Consider the following 20,932-nt stretch of genomic DNA (forward strand, 5'->3'; position numbering starts at 1 on the left):
TGACCACCAAGTTAGAGTAGGGATTATAGTATAAGGGTGCCAACTCACTTTCCATGACGTTTACACTTTGGAAGCCCCCAAGTTCGTATATGGGATCCGCAAGGACTTGATTGTTTGATTGCTTCTCGATTATTGCCTTGATGGGTGACGAAGTGATCGTCACTACTTTGCCATTTAGTGGAATCTTGATCTTTTGATGAAGGGTGGATGTTACCGCTTTGGAAGCATGAATCCAAGGCCTTCCCAGAAGTATGTTGAATGAAGCTTCGATGTCCACTATTTGGAAGTTAACCTTTCGTTCAATCGGCCCCGTGGCTATGGTTAGGCTAGCAAGTCCAACCACTTTTCGTCGCGTACCGTCATATGCACGAACACCTTGATTTGTAGGAGTCCAATCCGACTCTTTCATGCCTAGTTTGTATGCCGTTTTGAGGGGTATGACGTTGACCGCGGAGCCATCGTCTACCAAGGTCATTGGCACGTTTTTCTTTAGACAAATGACAGTGATGTATAGAGCAAGGTTGTGACTAGCGCCAAAAGGTGGCAAGTCTTCATTCGAGAAAGTAATAGGATTACTTAGCTTAGGTGATTCTTGGAAGACCAAGTTGACCACATCTTCAGGAGTGGAGTTATGTACTACATTCAATTTGGCCAAAGCTTGCAGTAAAGCTTGGCGGTGTGGAAATGAGCTTGCCACTAGTTGCCAGACTGAAAGATCAGCCTTGGTTTTCTGTAATTGCTTGAGCAAATGATCAGTGGGGTCATCTTCGTTGTCATTTGGTGTGATGACGTTGGTTGGACCGTTTTGAGTAGTGCTTTGATATGGGCGACCCGAACGAGTTAGGTGATCCACATCTTGGTCTTCACCATTTTGGACTATTTCCTTGACTAAGGAGTTTTCAATGAGATATTCGTCTTCATCATCATCGGCCCAAACCCCATTGACTGCAGCTAGTTCCTTCATTCTCATGATATCACTTTCTAGTCGTATGATTTGATCGACTAGTTTATCAACCACGGTGACTACTTCTTGCATAGTGGCATTTTGAGAGAAGATCAATGGTACGCGTTCTTTAGGTATTGCGTTGGGATTGCGCAAGGTTGTTACCATGTTTTCTAGTTCCCACACTTGTCTATCTACATTCCTTGCCCATGTGATGAAGTCGGAAATGGTAGGGGAGATAGTGGAGTAGAGCCTTTCTTTCTCAATTGCATGAATTTCATTTTCGGTGGGAGAAATGAGGTGTGAGCAATCTAAGGTAGATTCGTCACTTGTAATCACTAGAACTCCAAGAGGATTCTGAGTGTTGTTGGGTTTACCTCCTGGTGGAATTGGAAGTCGACCATCTTCAATCATATCTTGAAGTACGTGTTTCAACTTGTAGCATTTTTCTGTGTCGTGCCCTTTGCCCCTATGGTATTCACAGTATGAATTTTCATCCCAGAATTTGGACTTCCTTTCGGGTTCGAGAGTAGGTCCAATGGGTTGGAGTTTGCCTTGTTTCATTAGCCTTTTTAGAGCGTTGGAGTACGTATCCCCAAGGTTTGTGAATTTCCTTGGTGGAGTAGTTTTCTTGGATGGCTCGAGAAGGTTAACTTCGTCGGTCTTGCTAGTAGAGCCGTATGAACGACTTGTGGACCCTTGATATCCTCTACCTACCGTTTTGGACAAGAGTCCTTTACGGATGTCATCTTCAATTCGTGTCCCTAGTACAGTCAAGTCCTTGAAAGTCTTGATGTTTTGATATCTCAAATGGTTGGCATATATGGGCTTGAGATTATCCACAAACTTTTCCACAAGAGTAGCCTCGTCCGGGCGTTCAACTAGTTGAGTACTAGTCTTCCTCCACCTACTTAGGAAGTCGGTGAATCCTTCTTTGTCATTTTGGGTAAGGACCTCTAGAGTACGCATGTTGACTTGGATCTCGGCATTATCCGCGTATTGTTTCGAGAACTCGATTGCGGCGTCCTCCCAAGTAGCGACCTTTTTGTGATCTAAAGTGTAGAACCATTGCTTCGGGATGGTGTCAAGAGATGAAGGAAAGATCCTTAAGAACATCTCGGGTTTGATGCCTTTGATAGACATGTAATCCTTGAAGGCGCGGATGTGGTTCAAAGGGTTCTCATGTCCTTTAAACTTAGGGATATCCGTCATGCTAAAGTTAGTTGGCAATTTGGAATTGACGGCTTCATATTTGCGATTGTTTTCCCTATAAATGCCATCCCCCTTAAGGTACATCAATTGCTCCTCTAGGTATTGGAGTCTCTTCTCGGCGGCAGTTGTTCCTATGATGGGATTCTCATCTTTAGACTCGTCATCGGAAAAACGTAGTACTTCACCTTTAAGGGGAGGCAACCTTCCCTCTACATCAAAGATACGGCCTTCGATAAGTTCAAGGCGGTCATAGGTTTGTTCTTGAGTGATTTGCATTTGGGCTAGCGCGGCTAGGATTTGATCATTACTCTCTTGAATTTGCTGGAGGTTTGTTTCATCACTTGATCCGAGCATCTTGGAAACTGGATAAGAGATCGGCGACGAATCAAAACACGATCGACCATTCTATCACACTTGCTAAAAGAGGAAAAGTTTTGACTCGTGAAGTGGGTGTGTGCCACTTGTGTTGAGTGAGTTTTGAAGAAAGACAAGGTCTTTGAAAATGTGTGTCCTAGTCAACTGTAGTGTAGTTGTAGGAGTGGACTCGAAGTGAGGTTTGAAATGGGCTTGTGGCCCGAATTTTGACACGACAAACGGACGGAGTTTTGACCGGATTTTGCGCTAATTAAAGGCCTATTTCGAAATTCTTGTTTGAAAATAAGGATTTTGATTTTTTGAAAATTCGTCATGGTTTTGTTTAGAAGTGGTGATCACGTAAGGTTTACACATTTATACAAGCATTATAACGGGATGCTGAGTGCATTTAGAAGGGTTTTGGTTTAAAGGGTGGGTTGCCATACCGAACCATCAAACCCGAAGTCGGTGGAGAGGCTCGTGCCAAACAAGAGTAAGGCCGATTCCTAGTCCATTTCTCAAGTAGTGAAGGCCCTTGATACAAACAAGAGTAAGCATCATGGTATGGATGACGTCAATCGCTATCCATCCTTAGGCCCAAATAAGAATTAGGACCGTTTAGACGGGACGATTGGTCGAATGGGTTGGGTTGGGCCTAGGAAGGCCGAATTAAACGGTCTAGGAAGACCGAGTTATGAAAACCGACAATTGTCTTGTACAAACTTATTCCCTAACCTTGTTCAAGTTTCACCCTTGGCTACACGTAAGTGTATTATCCCCAATGAGTCGCCAAAGCGTGGACGGCGGGCCCACGGGGCGCTTGGTGAGAAACGAGACAAGCGTTTGCATTTTGTATGGAGTTGCCACCAATTTTTATGGGAAATTGGAACCGTTCGAATACCTCGTGTCATGTCAAGACACAAAGTAGTGACATGAACACTAAGCAATCGTTACCCTTAGCATTCTATGTCTAGAATGACTCTCGTGGATGCCAATGAACACGGGTGCTCACGGAGATCTGGAGTAAGGGGTGAGGGTACGTATTAGGAAGCTCTTTTGATCGAACACCTAATCCCGCCCGCCTCGATAGCGGCCTCTACTAATGATTAGGGAAGTTATTCGTACTTGATATATCGTCGGCTATATGCATGCAATGCAACATCCAAGTTTTAATCCTAGCATGTGAAGATTTAACTAAGTCGGTGAACAATTAATTAGCACACAATTAGGTCGGAGTTGGATTTAATGTTCAATTACATGTGAAAACATACAAATGATAAAAGAAATACAATAAATTACAATAATGAAATTTACATTAATTACATTGGATTAGGCGATTTATGTCGAAAATACCGCTAAAACGGATGATTTGAGAAAAAAAAGAATAAAAAGAAAGAATCAAATAAATTAACAAACAGGAATTAGAAGGTGATAATACGGATATTAGCTAATTAATACGTAGCCTAATTAATTACGTCAAGGCAGAAAAGGAGTTCAGAGGCAGAACTCATCCTGGAACAGGCGCAGCAGGACTGCGCCCTCTGGAAGAGGCGCAGCAGACGCTGCGTCTGTTCCAAGGGTGAGTTCTGGCTGTGAAGCCGGAACTGCAAATCGTTAATGTCGATTGGTAAATTTAAAGGATGATTGATTGATAATATTTACTCGGATGAAAGTGATTAACAGATTAATTATATGTGAATGATGGTCATAAAAGCGATAAACATGAATGAGACGGATGCAAACGAAAACTACATGATGAAGCGATGTTAATGAACGAGTCCTCTGTTGAAATCAATTAACTAGTCTAAACATGATGAATATACAACGAATATACGACAAACATGTGAATAAACAAACGAAAACTATATCAATGACGAATCCCAGAAACCTAATATGAACAAATTGAATCTCTGAAATCCGGATTTGAATTTAATGACGAAAACCCGTAAATATGGATTATTTAGGATTTAAGTCGGACTTATGATGATTAAAACAAGTTAATGATGATGATTAATATGATACAATATACATGTGAATTATCAATGGCGATTATATCAAAGAATTAACGGACGAACAAATAACAAAACGAATTACAGAGGACGAGGAGGAAGAAAAGAAGCAGGAACTGCGGCAGCCTCACGAAGAGGCGCAGCAGAATCGCGCGCTCCTTCAAGAGGCGCGGCGATTCTTGCGTCTTTTCTCGACGCCTGCATCTACGGAAATCCCAAAAACAGGTTTTAACAAAGGGTTTTAGAAATCGATTTTAACGGTATTTTCGACATAAACCTTACAATGATGATACGATAAATAAAATACAATAAATAAAGAGAATTATACACCCTCAGACTTACATGTTGATTTTTAACGAGATGAACTAAGATATCGACTAGTGAATGCTCGACGCGAATGCAAAAAGAGTGCCCTCGTAAGAGGAAAACGATTGATTAATTAGATTGATTGAGTGTAGTTGGTCAAATTGGTCGGTCATGCAACGGAGAGGCTGGTACCCGGAAAGATCCGAGCTTACGTGGTCGGAAGTCCAAGCACGTAGGCGCCAATTAGTAAGAACAAAGTCTAGAATGCAAAGGGAGAAGAGAAGGGCGGACACTCGCGTGAGAAATATGAGGAGCGAAGGCTCCTATTTATACTAATCACGTGAAGGAATAGGGTTTCGGAGACTCTTTGGAAGTGAATCTCGGAAAGATATGAAAAAGATACGTAAATCATGCAAAGAAGGGCCTGGAAAAAGGCGCAGCGTGAGCCCATCGTCTCTTGGAAGAGGCGCGGACTTTCTTTGCGTCCATTCCTGTGGAGGTTTTCCTCTGTCAAGAAAGATTTCCGCGTTTGAGTTATGGTAGGACGGAAATAATTCGATTATCTTATGAATATTACGGGATATTATTTGCCAAAAGATAAAATTTATGAAATATGGAATAGAAATATCCAGGAACATTCGAACATTCGACTCGGGATTTAACAGTTATCAGAAATGGGAGACGGTTTTTGACCCGGACTCCGAATGTACTCTAATTACTGCCAAAACGACCGTATCAGGACGTAGATGACAACTAAGAGGTAGACATTTAATATTTGAGCAATCACTTGACGATAATCTTACGAACTGTCACAAATCGTTCCGCGAACCAAACATGCGGCCCAATCATCACCGGGTGGTTTGCAGGAGGTGCAGAAATGAGGTATCTACAATTTCCCACAAACCCAACCGCTCATGTAGTAATTTGGGTCAAGTCAAGCCTAAGTTGAAGCCTAGTCATGGGTTCGAGTTGGAATTTCGGCAGCATTTCGTTATAACGGCGATTATGCCCTAGAAAAGTGCCCTGAAAAAGCCGTCACAAACCAAAATTCCGAGATGGTAGGAAGTTTACCCATCATACAAGGATTCCAAATACCAAGTTTCGTCGCGAATGGACAATCCTAAGGCTATTTTCGAAGCAATTTACGGCTTAGCTGTGAAACCGTCTCAATTTCACTCAAATGCTCAAAACTCAACGAAAATTCGAAATAAATACATGGTTATGATCCTTATATTACCAATTAGCCATTTATAAAGTCTATTTTACAAGGCAAAATCATTTGGGGGAAAAGCCCCAAATTTTTGACTAATTAGGGTCGAAAACCCTAATTTTGTCGGTCCCATGTGATCAAATACGGAAGATAAATGCAAGATTGATGCACATACCTCGATTAGTCATGGAAAATGCAAGCTTTTGGTTCAAATTTCGACGGAAATGGTTGGAATTTGAGAGAGTAATTGAGATTTTTGTGTTTCGAAATAATGAAATGAAAACCCCTGTTTCATCGGGTTTTTACGCAGAAAAGACACGCCCAGGAATAGACGCAGCAGGCGCTGCGCCTCTTCCAAGGGACGCAGCTCTTGCTGCGCCTCTTCCTCAGCTTCCCTTCATACGAGTTTTCAAAAATTCGTTATGAGTTCGTTATTTTTGTGGGCCCATCTTTGGTGCGCCTCTTCCTTGATGCTACATCACATATTTGGTCCGTTTGACGTATGTTCTTCACCCGGATCCACATCTTCCAAGTCAACAACAAATTATCGCCCTACGTTTTACCCAAAACCTAGCTTGTCACAACGAGCATTCCTTCTTTGACAGGTGTTTCGACATACCTTTATTCTGTTCCCCCAGCGAGAGTACACGGATAAACTTTCCCTCTCGAGACATGGAGATCAGTTCCCGATTAAGTTTCCCCAGCGAGAGTACACGGATAAACTTTCCCTATCGAGACATGGAGATCAGTTCCCGATTAAGTTCCCCGGCGAGAGTTCACGACCGACAGTCATTCTCTCTCGAGACATGGAGATCAACATCGACCCCAAATACTTCCGAAGTTTGTTTGAAGCTGAACACAAGCAGATTTCTCCTAGCAGTTCCAGACTGTGTCCTGCTATCCTCTCCCAATATCGCATTTTGTTTTCCCTGGAGTTTCAACAAGCCTCAGGTATGGTCTCTTCTTATGGCTGGCGAGCCTCCTTACGTAGTCTAATGGACTTTAAACGACCCTCCTCGATAGTCGACAAACTCTAAAATGTTCCCTACGACAGGTCCTTGGCTCAGACCCCTTGAACCGCCTCGCGTCGCCATAGTCGTCAGGTTGTAATCTTCGATTGACCTGATGGCTATACTTTGACTTTCGCCTTGTCCAAGCCTCAGTCAAAGTGGGGGCTCTGTAGATACCTCATTTCTGCACCTCCCGCAAACCACCCGTTGATGATTGGGCCGCATGTTTGGTATACGGAACGATTTGTGACAGTTCGTAAGTTTATCGTCAAGTGATCGCTCAAACATTTATGTCTACCTCTTAATTGACATCTACGTATCGATACGGTCGTTTTGGCAGTAATTAGAGTGCATTTGGAGTCCGGACCTAAAACCGTCTTCATTTTCTGACAACCATTAAAATGCCGAGTCGAAATGTTCTGGAATGTTCCTGATATTTCTATTCCATATTTTATAAACCTTTTTAATCTTTGGTAAACAATTTCCCGTAATATTCACACAAAATATTAAGGAAAACCAAATTATTCCGTTATTCCATAAACTAAACACGGAAAGTTTTCTTCCGCAGGAGGAAACCACTTGGGAATAGACGCAGCAGGTGCTGCGCCTCTTCCAAGGGACGCAGTGCCTGCTGCACCTCTTCCCAAGTCCTTTTCTACGTATTTTTCGTATCTTTTCATATCTTTTCGAGATTCACTTCCAAAGTTTCTCCGAAAACCCTACTTCCTCCACGTGATTAGTATAAATAGAGACCTTCGGTCTCACATATTTCTCATGCGAGTGTCCGCCCTTCTCTTCTCCCTTTGCATTCTAGACCACGTTCTTACTTTTCGGCGTCTACGTGCTTGAACTTTCGACCACGTAAGCTCGGATCTTTCTGAGTTCCAGCCTCGTTTTGCATGACCTACCAATTTGACCAACTCCACCATAATCAACTTTAATCAATCTTATTCGTTTTCCTCTTACGAGGGCACTTTCGTTACATTCGAGTCGAGCGTCACTAATCGATAACTTAGTTCATCTCGTTTCGTCAAACATGTAAGTCTGAGGGTGTATAATCCTTCTTTTATTTATTGTTCTTTATTTTTTGTAATCATATTGTAAGGTTTGTGTCGAAAATACAATTAAAACCGATTTCTAAAAACCTTGTTTAAAACCCTTTTTACGGATTATCATAAGACAGACGTCGAGAAAGGACGCAGCAACTGCTGCGCCTCTTCGAAGGGACGCAGCTCCTGCTGCGCCTCTTCGTGAGGCTGCCGCAGTTCCTGCTTCCTTTCTTCTTCCTTCGTCTTTCGTTAATTCGTTTATCTTTCTTTTGTTTTCATTTGTTCTTTGTTTCTTTAATAATCTGAACATAATAATTTGACATGTAAATTATTAATCGTCATTAACATATAATTTATCATTAATATCCCGACTTAAATCCCAAGTAATTAATATTTGCGGGTTTTCGTCATTAAAGTCAAACCGGGTTGTAGAAATTCGATTCATTCATATTGGGTTTCTGGAATTCGACCTTTGATATACTCCCACCTGTTTATTCATCATATTCATCATTAATTCGTCATTAATCCATCTTATTTAACCTAATTATTTTGTTTAGTTTATTAATTTGTTAATTAACCTCTTAATCTTGTCTTTAATTCGTTTTCATTAGTTTCGTTCATATTTTATCACCTCATTCATATGTAAACAACCTATTAATCACTTCCATCCGAGTAAATAATATTAATCAATCATTAAACACCAATTAACATTAACGGCTTGCAATTCCGGCTTCACCGCCAGAACTGAGCCAAGGAACAGACGCAGCGACTGTTGCGCCTCTTCCAAGGGACGCAGCTCTGCTGCGCCTGTTCCTGGCTGATTTCTGTCCCTGAACTCCCGTTTTGCCTTAACCTAGTTTAATTACGTATTTAATTTACTATTACTCGTATTATCACTAATTATCCTGTTCGTTAATTTATTTATTTATTCTTTTCTCAAATTATCCGTTTTGAAAGTATTTTCGACATAAATCGTTTAATCCCGATGTAATTATTGAAATTTCCATTATTGTAATTTTCTTTATTTTCTTTATTGCATTCCTTGTATCATATTGTATGCTTTCACATGTAATAAATTTAAACTCTAAATCCGACCCAATTGTGTGCTAAATTAATTGTTAACCGACTTAGTCTAATTCTCACATGCTAGGATTAAAACGTTGGATGTTGCATTGCATGCATATAATCGACAATATATCAAGCATAGACAATTTCCCTAATCATTAGTAGAGGCCGCTATCGAGGCGGGCGGGATTAGGTGTTCGATCAAAAGAGCTTCCTAATACGTACCCTCACCCCTTACTCCAGATCTCTGTGAACATCCGTGTTTATTGGCATCCACGAGAGTCATTCTAGACATAGAATGCTAAGGGTAACGAGTTCTTGGTGTTCATGTTACTACTTTGTGTCTTGACATGACACGAGGTATTCGAACAGTTTCCAATTTTCCACAATAAATTGGTGGCGACTCCACAAATGCAAACGCTTGTTCTTCCCAAGCGCCCTCGTGGGCCCATTGTCCACGGGTTTATGTAACGCTCCTGCTACTTTTCAGCGTTGTATGATGGCCATATTTTCTGATTACATAGAGTCTATCATGGAAGTCTTTATGAATGATTTCAGTGTGTATGGTACTGATTTTGATGTTTGCTTGAGAAACTTGACTAAAGTTTTGTTAGTTGTGAGGAGAGCAACCTTGTTCTCAACTGGGAGAAGTGCCACTTCATGGTCACTGAAGGGGTGGTACTCGGTCACTTGGTGTCAGGTAAGGGTATTCAAGTGGACAAAGCTAAGGTTAAGGTAATTGAGCAACTCCCATACCCGGTTAATGTTAAAAGTGTGCGTAGTTTTCTTTGTCATGCAGGGTTCTACCGCCGCTTTATTAAGGATTTCTCTAAAATTGCTCAACCTGTAACTCGGCTACTCCATAAAGATACACCTTTTGTGTTTACTGACGAGTGTGTTAAGTCCTTTGACAGGATTAAACAAGCTCTTATCTCAGCTCCCATAATCCGATCTCCGGATTGGAGCCTTCCTTTTGAGATTATGTGCGATGCCAGTGATTATGCAGTTGGAGCTATTTTGGGGCAGCGAGAGGATAAGGTGTTACATGCCATTTACTATGCAAGTAAGACTCTTGATGATGCGCAGATCAACTATGCTACTACGGAGAAGGAGCTTCTTGCAGTTGTCTATTCTTTAGACAAATTTAGAGCTTATCTTGTTGGTTCTAAAGTTATTGTTCACACTGACCATGCAGCTTTAAAATATCTTTTAACCAAACAGGAGGCTAAGCCACGACTTATTAGATGGATTTTATTGTTACAAGAGTTTGATTTAGAAATCCGTGACAAGTCTGGTGCTGAGAATGTTGTTGCAGATCATTTTTCTAGGCTGAGATTTGCAGGAAGAGAGATCTTGCCCATTGATGACTCTTTTCCAGATGACCAACTTCTAGCTGTAGCTGCAAATACTCCATGGTTTGCATACTATGCCAATTATTTAGTAGGAGGTATGCTTCCTCCTGACCTATCCTATCAGCAGAAGAAGAGATTCTTGCATGATGTGAAGCGGTATTTCTGGGACGATCCTTATCTATTCCGGGAGTGCGCAGACGGTATTTACAGACGATGTATTCCAGAGGGTGAGGTATGTGCCATCCTTTCTCATTGTCACTCTTCTTCTTATGGTGGTCATCATGGTCCTTCTCGGACATTTGCTAAGGTAATGCAATCGGGTTTTTATTGGCCTACTATCTTAAAGGATGCTACTACTTTCGTCCGTTCTTGTAATGCATGTCAAAGGACGGGCAATATCTCGCAAAGGCATGAGATGCCTCAAACTGGAATCTTCGAGGTGGAGATTTTTGACGTTTGGGGCATTGATTACCAAGGGCCATTCCCTACTTCTCATGGGAATCAGTATATATTAGTAGCTGTAGATTATGTTTCTAAATGGGTGGAGGCAATTGCCACCCTCACTTGTGATGCTAAATCTGTTGTTAAGATGTTTCAGAAGATTATCTTTCCACGGTTTGGAGTGCCTCGCGCGGTGATCAGTGATGGAGGCAAGCATTTCAATGAGCGTCATCTTAATTCCCTTTTGAAGAAATATGGCGTTACACACCGCATAGGATTGGCTTATCATCCTCAAACCAGTGGACAAGTAGAGATTTCCAAGAGAGAGCTGAAACAGATCTTGGAGAAGGTAGTAAGCAAGAACAGAAAGGATTGGAGTCGGAAGCTAGATGACACTTTGTGGGCTTACCGTACTGCATTCAAGACGCCGATTGGAGCATCGCCGAACCGTCTAGTCTATGGCAAATCTTGCCATTTACCTGTGGAGCTTGAGTACAAGGCTATGTGAGCCATAAAGGAGCTGAATATGGATCCCTCACTGGCGGGTGAGAAACGACTGATGCAGTTGAATGAGCTTGATGAGTTTCGACTACATGCCTATGATAGTGCTCGAGTGTACAAGGAGCGAACGAAAAAGTGGCATGACAAGCATATTTTGCCAAGGAAATTTCATGTTGGTGAGAAAGTTCTCTTATTTAACTCTCGTTTGCGTTTGTTTCCAGGTAAGCTGAAGAGTAGATGGTCTGGACCGTTCACTGTAGCTGAAGTGAACAAATTTGGGTCAGTTACGCTGCAAACTGACAAAGGACAAACCTTCAAAGTGAATGGGCAACGATTGAAAATCTACTATGAAGGGGCGTATGTTGGGGTAATAGAGGCTTTGGACCTCTTTGCCATTGATTCTTCTTGCTGATGAAGAATTACGGTCGTGCGGGACCGCAAAAAAACCAGCGCTACCGAGAGGCAGCTCGGAAATTGTAACTTATTAATTTGTAATTAGGATTTCAATTTAAGTATTGTATTTGCTTTTACGTTTTCCTTGAATTTTGAGAGATGAGAGGAAGGAATTTTATATGTTTTCTAAGTATTTTGTGCAGGCATTGACGGAAATTAAAGTTAGGAATAACAAAGAATGAAAAAGGACGCCAGCAGGTAGTTCCTCGATCGAGTCAGGCTGGGCTCGATCGAGGAACCAGTGTGCTCGATCGAGTGCAAGTGTGGCTCGATCTAGGCACCAAGAAGGGAATTAAAATTCCTTAAAACGAGAGTTGGCTAGTCAGGATTTTGGTTCCTCGATCGAGCCAGGCCGGGCTCGATCGAGGCACCTTGCTGAACCCGGTTCCGCGTTTTTCCAAAGACCGGTTTTATGCATTATTTGTTCTTAATATTTCCAATTTCTTTCTTCATTCCGCCATTCTTATTTGCTATTTCGCCCGCACTACTCCCCTTTCTCTCTTAATTCTTCATCATTCATCATCAATTCTCTCTTAAAACTTGGGTTTAATTGCTAATTAAGTGCTTACATCAATCTCTTGTGTTTATTTTTGCAATTTCATTGCTCTATTTGCTAAGGTAAGTGCCGATTTGCTCTCTTTTGTCCCGGAAAAATCTGAAATTTCTTGCTTAAAACTTGAGTTTATTGCTTTGAATCTTCCATTGCTCATATACAAATGCTATTTCCTTGCTTTTTAGCCCTTTATTTGTTGAATTTCATGCCTAATTTGCTAATTTGGGAATTAGGGTTCTTCAAAATCCGGGTTGAATTTATGCATTAAATTGGTTAGAAATTGTGTTCTTATGCTTGGAATCTTCATTATTTGATATATAATCATGATCCCCTAACTTTTTGGATGGTTTAATTGTGATTTTGAGTCTTAAAAATTGATTTTTCGACCCATATTTGCCAAAAAAAGGACTGTTTTTGTCTTTTGATTGGGGTATGATTGTATACTTGTCTATTTTGCAGAGAATGTCGTCTACTAGGCAAGTAAACAAGAGGACATGGGAAAGGAATGCTCCCATTCATCAACCCGAGGTGATACCCGAGGTGATACCCGAGGTAGTGGAGTCTTCCGAGGAGGAGGACTTATCTCCTTTTGACGACTATCCTTTTGTTGAGTTCCGTGACAAGGAACAAAGGGACAGGTTTGAATTTTTGATGACTAAATCCATTAGTGCTACTAGATGTGTGGATAGGAAAATTTTACGAACCTTGAAGATTGTCGATATTATGATAGGAATGTTTGTCGAGATTGGTTTACAGGGTCTTTTTCTGCTTCATGAGTTGTCTTACCCTGCTTTGACCCTTGAGTTTTTAAGTTCATATGCCTATTTCCCCAATGACCACCTTATTCGGTATCGTTTGCTCAACGTGGAACGGTCTTTGACCTTTGACCGACTTTCAGATATCTTGGGGATTGATAAGCACACTGAGGGAGACTTATACAATGCTAGTGGGATGTCTGCTATCCGATATTTTCCATTATTTACTGGCTATGCGGATGCAGATGTTAGTAGTATGTCTTTGTTGGATGTCCAACATGTCTGTCTTCGATTGTTTCTACGGTTTTTGAGCTATTCACTTTACGGGTGGCACGATAAGAGCAAGGCCTCTACTATTGAGGTCTTGATTCTTGCTAGTTACCTGAACCCTTATCGGGAGAGGACATTCCAGTTTTCTCCCCTGCTCTTGTGTGCTCAGCCTTTGACCGTATGATCGGGAGATATGGGGATCTTGATTATGGTGCCCTCATCACTAGGATTGCTCGGGCTGTGTGTGATTTTCGGGGAGGTGACCCCTACGAGCCTATGGATGATCATGAGCCCTTAGCTGATGACGACCACTTGCGTTATGATATCTCTTACATTGACATTAGGAACGGGAAGGACCATTATTGGAAGGTCCAGGGTCAGTTTTACATGCTTTTGCCTTGTGACCGTTTGCCTGCTGTGGACCCTCTTGAGGAGAGTCCAGATAGGGAGAGACCCCCACCTGTCACTTATCTGATCCCACAGGACCTCTTGGTCACTTTTTCCAGTTCCAGTACTACTACTACTACCACTGGTGGGCGTCGGAGACGTCGTCAGCCTGCCACCCACTTACCTGGCTCTTTCCAGCCTACTCCTCCTCCTCCACCTCCTACAGCCTATCCTATTCAGGGTTATCATTTTGACCCAGTTCTTGCGAGAGAGGTGAGGATTCATGAGGGTGTCAACACCGCATTGACTGAGCGGCGTATGTGGGAGCAGATGGAGGCTATGACTCTTGCTTCGGGGGGACAGTACACGGGCGTTTCTCCTAGCTACTACACCACTCCGGGTGATGATAGTCGTGTATTCCACCTTTATGGAGTGACTCCTGCTGAGTTTGGACAGTTTAGCACTGATTATGGTGCTTTGGGTCGTCCTTTCTACACTCCAGTCCGTCCCCATCAGCCTTCTTCTGTTTTTCCTGAGGATGTCGGTGTCCTTTTATCACAGCGGGGACAGTTTGGTCAGTTTGGAGCTTCTACTTCCGCTGCTGTTATTCCAGGAGGTGGCCGTTCTAGAGGCCGTAGTAGACGAGCCGGCCGTTCTAAAGGCCGTGGTACCCCTGTTACTGACCCTGAGCTGCTGTCTCTGTATGCTGAGATTGATGACTTTGATTGTGACACCCCGCGATAAAGCGGAAAATATAACTTATAAATTCAAGCGGAAAATAGGGAATTTTTGAAACTTTTAAAATTTAAAGCGCGGTTTTATTAAAATACCAAACACAAACAAAGAATGCGGAAATAAAGTTTAAATTATACAAACGTGATAGTCAAGGTGAGGGAAAAGATATCCCTCGAATGTCAATACAATAAAAGGCGAGTCTAAACAATCCTAATAAACCGACAAAAAAGGCCAAAGTGCTCGCTAGCTCACACATGTCTTCACCCCAGGAATGCACCAACTAATACCTGTCATTCATGTAAACATGAACGCCACAGTCAGTGGGGAGTAACTCCAGGTTCTCCCAGCCACAAAATGTCAAAACGAACATAACAAGAAACTAAAACAGGTAAGTCGTATAAGACACATACAAAAGATAAGAATATCAAATTTATATGTAAACATGGCAAATAATTGAGATGGAACAAGATAGGCCAACATTAGCATAATAAAGATTCAACTGTTCACGGCAGACCATTAAATAATATGAAAGACAAGAATACGGTCATTTATGCAAAAGTACGCATTTCAAGAAATTACAACATAGATATGAGATTAGAATCAATCATGTGAAGCGAGTTAAGTAAGGGATCAACCAATGCAAATTACAAGAATAGAAACCGTAGCCATTATTTAGAAAACCACTTAGCAAACATTGCACGGGACGTGGCTACTAATGTCACATTCATACTTATGGCTTGCATCTCACCATAAGAACGGATGGGAACATCAATCCCGACGATCATATCGCAACTAGAGGGCTTATAGCTCACCCCTAATATCCGATAGGACCAAGACAAACAAAACAAGGCATAACTCTTGCCTTGAAAGACAAATACCAATATCTATAACCAAGCAAGACCTTTACTACTCATATATAAATATATAATTCCCCTGGTAGGACGACAATGGTACTCCCAAGACTCAGTCCTAGTCTAAATCTGGCCAGACTCTCGGGACAGTACAGTTCCCGATTCGACATGCGGCAGAACAGTCCGCATCCAAGACTCGAAAACAGATCGGAAATCGAGAACCCACGATCGCGAAAGTCAAAGAGGCGGAAAATATGAGCTAAACCCACAATCGGCAGGACAGTCCGAAAGAGGCGTAAAGATAAGTCAAGCAAAAAGGTATAGCATAAAGGCATTAACAAGAATACGACTAAACCAAGCGATACGAATCAACTTGGAAAGAGACTACTACATGTAATGAACCGATGATAATCCAAGTAAGACATTTCAAGCCAAATTATATTCATGAATATGAATAAGTAACCCATTTCCTCAATATTGTCACTTGAATAATAAAAAAAATGTAGCTAAATGGAAACGGACCATTTAAGGTAAGCAAAACAAGAATTTGATTATAAATAACTCAAATGTAAGATAAACCATTTACTACTCACAAAGCATGAATAATCAAATGAGGTTCATATTAAAAGGGAATATGTCATTTCATATACACATGAGATAATAGTGAATGTATTCCACAAGTATAAACCATGTGAGAAGAATATAAAAATGAATGATATTTAACGAATTACGTTATATAAAACACGAGACGGATATTTAATTATTTCAAAAGACCAAACTTGGCGTCAAAAGCACCATAACCACGACCCTAAGCAGCCATTGGACAACCCCATACATGATACCCCAACGACCAGCCGTGACCAAAGGCCACAACCAAATCAACCGAGGTCACTCGCCCGGGCTACAATCCCCCCCGGCCCAGTCCCCGCTCAGGCCACAAGAAGAAGTTCCCTGCCTAGACCTTAATCAACCTCCTACCCTCGCCCCAAACAATCACCGTTACCTCCCAACTTAGCCACCACAACCCGCCTGTTCAACCCTTCCCCCACGGCTGCCAAACAGCCTGCAAACGGCCCCACACACCCTGTTATGGCTGACCAAACAGTCCCACACAGTCACCAATAACATACCACCATATGGTCTCATATTAAGGTAACAACCTGCAAGGTGAGGTAACATCGAGCCTATTTACGGCACAAAGACAGAATACAGGATCAAAACTTGAAGAGAACAAAGAGATAGTTTCCTGTCCTAACTAAATCAAAAGCAAAAGAATTGACTCCAAAAATTACTCACCCAAGGTACAACGAACCGTGCTAGCAGCTGGATTCGGCATTAAGCACTACGCTACCTAAGCTATCGAGTTTTAGACAATCAGCTCTAAAAAGAGGCATCTCATTTCCTCCGAAAGGTATACTTGTTTGTACGGTAAGTTAAATGGCCGCAGTCCAACCTATTTTGCCACACATCAGTGGCTTAAAACCGTCCCAAAAACAGTCCTATTAATACATACAACTCGTCCCCAAAAACTCAACCTGTAAGTCTCAAAATTCGTCTCAAAACCTGCATTTTTAAGCACCAAAACCGGTTCCAACAAGGTACCATTTCACGATTAAAAACAGTCCTAAAAGCACTCACTCCTACGCCCCAACACAGTCTCAAACAACCATCTAACCAGCCACCAAAAGCCGGTCTGAAGCAGGGTAATATGCCGCCTCAAACCAGTCTGTTTCAAACATAATCTGCAATAGAAATGTAGCACAGGTAAAATATGAACAGCAACCCCTAAATTCAACCCAACGATACCCAAGGCAACCGTGAAAGCAGACCAATTTTCCCGTCATTTTGAGCCATTAACCGAGCTCAAGTAAATGAATCTCAAGATACTGATCGGGGCTCAAAACAGTCCCAAACCAACACCAATATGAGCGAAGTTTATTATACAAATGAGAAAATGTAAAAACCCAAACTTTATCAGAAAAAGAACACATAAAATGACACATAAGACGGAATTTCGACATTTTTGTCGAGTAACCTATCACCGTTACCTTTTTTGCTCTCCTTAAACGTCCAAGGAATCGCCCAAGGATGATCTTAAACCCAAAAATGGAATAAATCAACCCAAAATCCGCATCCTTTGAAAGACGGCCGAATGAAACAAGATGAAAGTTGGACTCTTTCTTACATACAAAGAAGGAGGACGACGAGAGGAAGCCATTGGTGCAAAAATTATCGAATTTGGTTAAGAAACGGAAGAGAAATCGGAGTTTGAAGCTCGGGAGGGAAAATGGTGATTCGATGTTGATTGTTGTTGTTGCTGTGGATTGAAAAGGAATTGGGAAAAAATGGAAGGGGGAAGTGACGGGGGTGGGGATAGGGTACAACACCAATAATAATAATAATAATAATAATAATCATTAAGTTAGAGTGTAAGAGTGAGTGTTGTCGGAATCGGGTTGGTCCGAATTGAAATAGCTTATAAGAGAAATGTGACGACCCTTGCTAGACGGAAATATATTTACAATCTACTATAATTTAAGACGGGAATTTATTATTATTATTACCGCTATTATTACTATCCGACCGTATATATATATATATATATATATATATATATATATATATATATACACAAGCTTATAAAATTATAGCTTTCTGTAAAAATCATGTTTAAAATGAAACTAATTAAATTAAATAATTTAAAATATAAATGAAACAATAGAATGGTTAATAAATTTATAAATGATAAAATAGAAAATTCGCGGGTGTTACAATCACCCCACCTTTTAAAAAGTTTCGTCCTCGAAACTTGAAAGTAGAAATGAAAGGTTATATAAAATAAAACTGGAATTTTGGAATCGGTAATCAAAGCATTTAAAAAGGTTACAAATAGTAAGAATTAAAATTCTTTCAAAAGTTTCAAATAAAATTTTCCGATAGAACCAGATTCTCATCAAAGGAACGGAAGTGTTCTCGTTATGTATTCAAGAATATCACATTCCAAATCAATGATAAGGTCAAAAGGCAAATCATTTGTATAAATCGAAAATCAAAATACTTTCAGAAACATTAATGAAGAGCTTTCAAAAGTATAAGTCTTATTCATGGAACGAAATTGCTCTTGTCGTGCACACAAGAACGCTAACTTTCCAAGTCAGACAAATTTAAAACAAAATCAATTCGCCGACAAGCGTAGAACAAGTTATCAAACGTCTCCAATAACGAGTTCTATCATCCGATCAACGTCAAAATCAAAAGAAAAAGATAATCCACTCAAATTTTCTTTTACAAAAGCCAAAATAGAAATGGAGGTTTCACCTTTAAACCCAAAAAGGAGTTAAATTCACGAAAATATAATATTAAACTTTGACAACGAAATCATAAATAGATCAAAGTTAATAGAAATTGGATAAAATTTAAAGAAATCTCGGGTTTAGCAACTCAAGACCATGATAAAGAAGTCTATACACGAAGAACGAATAGGAAACTAAATCAAATTTTCATTTTCAAACTTTTAAAAATAGGTAAGGTTTTGTAAAAATAATATAAATTTTTAACAATGAACCAAAAATGATAGCTTGAAACATTTAGAAATTGTCCGAAAAGGAAAGAACTAAGATATCATAAATACAAAGTACGCTAAGAGAGTTCAAATCTAACCAACAAAAGAGCTATGATGAACTTCCTAGGGGTAAGGTTCGAGGTAAGGTCAACAAGGAGGTCAAAGATAGAGTTTCACAGGTTACAAGTGTCAAACTTAAAGGAGGAGCATGATGAAGCGAGCAAGAGAGGTATGAACGGTAAGGCTTATGGTAAAGAAGAAAGGAAATTAGACAACAAGGAAACGTCATGTACTCAAATCTCAGACAACAACATCATCCTAAACGGTTCCGAAAACTTCCTAACAACAAAACTTATAACCACAACACTCCTAAGGATTTCCTCAAAACACTTATGTTACATCATCTTAAGCTATCCCATGAAACAAGTTACTTCACTATAAGTGTGATTTCACCACTTCAAATCCTCAACATCTACAAACAACCTCCACGAGATCAAGGTCAAAGCTTCTATCAAAGCTATACTCATATCCAACTAGTGTCAACTATGAGTTTCTCAAAATGGTAAAACTCTCAATCAAAAATCCAAATTCAAAAGTTCTTTTGCATATTCTATCATCCCAAGGAGATCTTGTTATACTCTCGAAACCTAAAGCATAAATGGTGACATTCTCCAAGTTACGAGACAACCACCCAAAACACCTAACTCATCTCAGTTCAATATCTATCGATCCCAACTTATAATCACCTCTCAAGAACTCTGGCTACTAATCCTCATTACCTCAAAGTGAATACCCAAATGAGATTCCAAAACTAACAACAACTCTTGCCTAACATGGTTCTTATGTAATCATCACAACACTCACAAAAGTATACTGACTATGCTAACCTCAAGCTCAACTCAGACTTCCAAGTAACTCTTTCATCACCAATGACCAACAACTCCCTAGAGGTGTTTCCTTCTAAGCTCTCATCATAAACCCTACTCCAAGTCAAAACCTCAAGCAACAATACTCGAGTTACCAAATTCTCAAATTCCAAGTATAAACAACAAGGCCAAGTTCTATAACTTTAGTAACATATGCAACTCACACTTTACAACACTAACAATTCCATCAATCAAGCACACTCACTTCATGTCAAGCAACTAAGAAACATCCAGGTATTTCCTACTACATTAGCTAAGCCTTTCTAACATCACAACCCCTCACAGCTAGGGTTATAGGTCAACCACAAACAAACTCCACAAAGCCAAATTATCCAACCAAGGTTAACATCCCACAAAAGAAAGAGAACTATCAAAAAGGCGTTAAGAGAGGATAATCAGAGAACAAAGGACAAGTTAGGGGTACAAGAATATCTTTGAAGCAAAACAGAAGAAAGTTTAGAAGAAGGATAAGCACCAAGAGATAAAGAATAAAGAATGAGAAACATCTTCGAGGAAGTAAAAGCATTCTTCAAGGTTGGGCAAATCTTCAATTTCTGGCAATAGGCACCAAATCTTGATCTTTACGTTGGTAGGTTTACGGTCATTGATCCAAGGGCACAAAAACAGTTGACAATTCAACAAACATGTTAGAACCTACCACGAAGCATACACAAAGAGACTACCAACTTAGGTCCTTAATTCTACCCATCTCTCGTTCACTATTAAAGGTCAAGTTCAAGTTTAATTTTGGGGTACACGTGTGTGCGTCGGGAGCAACATAGGCTCTGATACCAACTGTGACACCCCGCGATAAAGCGGAAAATATAACTTATAAATTCAAGCGGAAAATAGGGAATTTTTGAAACTTTTAAAATTTAAAGCGCGGTTTTATTAAAATACCAAACACAAACAAAGAATGCGGAAATAAAGTTTAAATTATACAAACGTGATAGTCAAGGTGAGGGAAAAGATATCCCTCGAATGTCAA

This window comes from Silene latifolia, chromosome 5, assembly GCF_048544455.1.
Source record: "Silene latifolia isolate original U9 population chromosome 5, ASM4854445v1, whole genome shotgun sequence".
Taxonomy (NCBI): domain Eukaryota; kingdom Viridiplantae; phylum Streptophyta; class Magnoliopsida; order Caryophyllales; family Caryophyllaceae; genus Silene; species Silene latifolia.